This window comes from Mustelus asterias, chromosome 18 (assembly GCF_964213995.1).
Source record: "Mustelus asterias chromosome 18, sMusAst1.hap1.1, whole genome shotgun sequence".
NCBI classification, from domain to species: Eukaryota; Metazoa; Chordata; class Chondrichthyes; order Carcharhiniformes; family Triakidae; genus Mustelus; species Mustelus asterias.
Genome location: NC_135818.1, coordinates 60,179,180 through 60,184,474, shown reverse-complemented (window position 1 = coordinate 60,184,474; position 5,295 = coordinate 60,179,180).

The following is a 5,295-nucleotide window of genomic DNA, read 5'->3' as shown; positions in this document are numbered from 1 at the left end:
TCTGAAACACTGGTTTGGCCCCAACTGGTTGTGTCTAATTCTGGGCACTGGGCTTTAGGATGTGATGGCTTTAGAGAGGATGCAAAAATGATTCACAAGAATAATGGACGAGATTCTATGGCCTCCCCTCGGTGTTTTTCTTGGTGGTGGGAGACAGCACCCTGTTCGCTGGCAATCGGATCCTCTGGTCCCACCTCTGTCAATGGGATTTCCCATTGAAGCCGTGTCAGGCTGCCGGGAAAGCTGTAGTAGGGTATGTACTGCTAGCGGGACCAGAGAATCCCGTCAGCATGAACGACCGGAGAACTCCGGCCAAAATCCTACATTTATGAAATCAGTTATGAGGATAAATTGGAGAAGCTGTGGTTATTCTCTTTAAAGGGAAGGGTGGGAGAAGATTTGACAGAGGTGTTCAAAATCATAAGGGGTCTAAACAGAGGAGGCAGAGAGAAACCGATGGATGCCGACATAAGGGGAACGATAAAAGTATCAATGGCGACAGGAGGAAAAGGTATTTTATGTGGTGTCTGATGTACAGTGAAATCAGATTCAATTCGAGCTTTCAAAGGGGAATTGAATAAGCACCAGAGGAGAAACAATTTTCAGGTCTATCAGAAAAGTGTGGGGGAGTTGGGCTAGCTGTGTTGATCTTTCAAAGAGTTGACATGGACTCGAGGGACTGAATGGCCTCCTTCTGTGTTGTAACCATTCCATGATTCTAACCTGGAGGCCTGAATAAACTAAAAGGAAAATACTGTGGATGCTGAGTATCTGAAATAAAAACAGAAAATGCTGGGAAAAACGCAGCAGATCTGGCAGTATCTATGGAGCGAGAAACCGTTAATCATAGAATCCCTACAGAAGGAGGCCATTCGGCCCATTGAGTCCGCACCGACTACAATCCCACCCAGGCCCTAATCATGTAACCCCACATGTTTACCCTGTTAATCCCCTAACACTAGGGTCAATTTTAGCATTGCCAGTCAACCTATCCCGCACATCTTTGGACTAAGGGAGGAAACCGGAGCATTCGGAGGAAACCCACGCAGACATGGGGAGAATGTGCAAACTCCACACAGACAGTGACCCGAGGCCGGAATTGAACCCGGGCCCCTGGCGCAGTGAGGAAGCAGTGCTAACCACTGTGCTGCCGTGCCGCCCCGTGCCATTAATGTTTCGAGTCCATATGACCCTTCTTCAGAGGCCTGAATACAGTGTTGCCCCTAGCTGTAAGGATATCACAGAGGGTTGATGGGGCCGGCAGATTTTTGTGTCGGGGTTGTGGATCTTAAAGAGAGCAGCGACAATATCCAAAAGTTGTAACCAATGACAGAATGACAAACAAAGCTGCGATGCTGTTGTGGTTAGGAGATAGATTAAAGAACAGGAAATCCAAGGTTGTACCTCAGGATTGCTCCATGTGTCACATACTGGTCAGTCTGGGATGTGTAAAGTAAGGGAATAGAATACATACCTGGAGAGATGATGTGGGAGGAACTGGACAGCTGGGTTCCAGCTAATATCTGTCAGAGTTCAGGGATGCAAAATAGCACAAAGGAAGTTGGTATAAAATTGTCAAGTTTTGATAACATTAACTTTCAAAAAAATTAAGTTGGCCGGATTTAATAAAGCCCTTTGAGAAAATACAGTAACTTGTATCCATCAATTTTAAAAAATGCTTCACAGGATAACACACAGGAAACTTGTTCATTAATTAAAGGACAGAGTATTAAAGGAACTGAATAAAAAATTAAGGAAAATAAGTTTTGTTTTTTTCATTAGAACAAAGAACATTGGGGGAATTTGATCATGTTGTTGAAAATAATAACGGACGGGATTCTTCCAAAACAAAACTAAGTCTCGAACTGGTGGGAAAACAAGAGTATTTCCTGCCCATTTTTTGGGCGTACTTACCAGAACGAATCTCTGACACTCTGTGCACTGCAGAGTGTCTCAGCGTGATTCCCTCGGCCTATTCCCACCCGAGAGGCCGGCAGCATAACGCTGAGTGGGCCACAGTGCATGCGCCTATCTGTCAGCACCGAGATCGGCGCATGCACACTGGCCCCCCCATCACCAGACTCCTGATTGTTGCCCTTCCCAATCGCTGGCCGACCAGACCTTCCCAGGCCAACCCTGATCACTCCCTACCATCCACTCCCCCGGCCAGCCCCGAATCCCCCCCCCCATCCTGATGGCCAGCCTGATCCCCCTCCCCCCACCCCAATGGCCAGCCCTGAATCCCCCCCCCCCACATCCTGATGGCCAGCCTGATCCCTCCCACCCCAATGGCCAGCCCCAATCCTCCCCACCCTGATGACCAGGCCCGATAGCCCCCACTCCAATGGCTAGCTCTGATTGCCCTCCTCCCTCCCTCTCCCACTGATCCTGCTTGCAGAGTGGCAGCGTGTTCCCCCCACCGATAGCCCCTGTAGGCCTCTCCCCTGCGTATGCCCTGCCCCCACTGGCTCCACCCCCTTGGCAGTGGCCAGTGGCCAGTGGGCAGTGCCAAGGTGCCAGGTGGGCAGTGCCAGTTTGCCCCTTGGGCAGTGCCAGGGTGCCAAGCTTGCATTGTCCAAGGGGCACTTCCCTTCTTGCTTCTGACCTCCCAGGGGAGCCTCAATGGCTTCTGTCCCCACGAGCAGGGTGAGGACACCTGTATGCTGTTAGTGGGGCGGAGTCGTAAACCCCACTGGAGGGAGCCGCTCCCAGTGGGTGGGGAGATGCTAGTGGGCCTATAGAATACCGTCCTGGGCCTGCCAATCATATGGAAATTGTAATTTCCATCTGATAATCATCCAAGCGGAGCTTACTGTGCCAGAAAAAGCGCTTGGGAGACTCATGACCAGCGTCCCTTGCCCACGGCGCTGCTTGAGCAGTGCTGCAGGCCAGTAGATTCCTGGCCAACATGTTTTGCCAAGATAAACTGATAAATAAAATTTCATCAGTGAGTCAGTAAATAGAGGGCATATATTTAAGGTCACAGGTAAAAGAAATGAAGGGAGAGTTAGCAAAACGTAAAACATAGAGGATTTTGAAATGTCATACCCAAAACTGTGAAAACAGGATCAATAATAGCTGGCAAAATGGAAAAGAAAATAAATGAAAAGCTATATGGAAAGAGCAGAGGAATTAACTGGATAGCTCTTCCACAGAGCTGTTCCAGGTACGCTGGATCACTGTTTCCTCCCGCACTGTAAAATTCCATACCATGGATCTTCTTGATCTTTTATCCAAGGACATATCCAGTTCACGGAGGTGCAAAAAGGGACTGACCAAATTGTGGGGTTGTGTCCCATTGGGCTTTGACTTGGTATTTCTAAGGGTTTATTTCAGGGGAAGCTGAGCTTTCTCTGTATCTGCTGTAGGCGCAGGTCTTTCTGAAGCCTGTGTATGAGACAGAGAGGTGAGATGGCCTTCCTGCCCTTGTACCTCATTATTCACACTGGCACGAAACGTGAACTCTGTTTCTCTCACCGCAGAGGCTGCCAGACCCGCTGAGTCTTTCCAGCATTTTCTACTTTTAGTTCAGAATTCCAGCATCCGCAGTATGATGCTGTTATTACTTCAGGTGCTTCCTGCTGCAGCAAGGAGTACAGAGCAATAGGTATAATCAGAGGTGCATAGTTTAATCAATACAGCATATATGTGCATATCGCCCACACTGAAAACTTTCTCCTTGAAATCTTCTGCCTTTTCAACCGTCACACAACAATTTGCTGCCTGGTTATTTAGCATTTGTGTTTTGATTTTTGAGAACCACTCTCACAGAAGACCAGAAATAAAAGTTTTACAAGACCAAATACAATAGGTGGGATTTTATGGCCTCATTCGTCCCGAAACTGCAAAATCCCACCCGAGGTCAATGGACATTCCCATTGTCCACCCCTCGGCCGCTCCGATTCCCATGGTGGACGGGGTGGTAAAATTCCAATGAATGTGTCTTTCTGAATATCCAGACAACTAATAAATTGTCTGTTATTTGGCCTGTGGGGGAAAGAGCATCTCCATTCACATATTAATCACCTTCCATCTGGCTTTATATACACAAAGCCCTCTCCAAAGATAGAAATCCATTAAAAGCATGGTGTAACCCAAAGCACATTTTAAACTAACTCAAATATACGTTTGTATAATCCTGACACATAACATGCAACGTGGCTGTCAGATTTTCAGATTATACGAGGGATTTTAGAAATGCACGAACTGTAATTAGAAGTAAATATAAGGGCTAACGCTGTGAGTACATTAGGTGGTGGGTGCCCTCGGCTGCTGCTACTGCATATTCAGATTGTACCCATCGCATAATAACAGGGAGAAGTGCTTCTCATGTAATTATCATAATGTGCAACGCACACACAAACCCGAGCTGTGCCCTCATATTTTACATTTAACTGTTAATGTTTCGTAATAGTGGCAAAAAGCATGGTGTGGACAATGTAGTCAAGTATCAGAAGAGCAAAGTACTACAGATACAGGAAATCATAGTACTCTGCAATGCAGCAGGAGGCCATTCGGCCCATCGAGTCTGCACTGACCACAATCCCACCCAGGCCCTATCCCCACAACCCCATGCATTTACCCTAGCTAGTCCCCTTGACACTAAGGGGCAATTTAGCATGGCCAATGCACCTAACCCATCTTTAGACATGGGAGGGAACCGGAGCATCCGGAGGAAACCCACGCAGACACGGGGAGAAGGTGCAAATTCCACGCAGACAGTCGCCCAAGCCGGGAATTGAACCTGGGTCCCTGGCGCCGTGAGGCAGCAATGCTCACCACTGTGCCACTGTGCTGCCTAATCAAAACAGAAAATATTCAGCAGGCCATAGAAACATAGAAAATAGATGGAGGAGAAGGCCATTCGGCCCTTCGAAGGTCAGGTTGTAGCTGTGTAGTGAAAAACAGAGTTAACATTTAAGATTGATGACCTTTCGACAACATTAAGCTAATAACTCTGCTTAAATGCTAAAATATCTCAGGGGTCAGTCTGGCTGGATTTCATTATGTGCTGAGAATTACATTCCAAGACATTTTCACTTTTCCTGGTCTGAAAACGAATTCTGGCACACAGGGTGGTTCATTCTGATTTCATTAAAAACGTTCACATTTTTTGGCCTTCAGTTTCTGGCAATATAAATGACTGTTAATCACTGTGATATGACAAGATGCTGCATCACTGGATTAGCTTAACAGTGGTCACCATGTAGAAATGCAAGAGAAAGCTTAAATTTGCTTTAATTTGAAAACATTAGGAACACTGCTGCCTCTCATTAATGTACAGGTAATGATGGA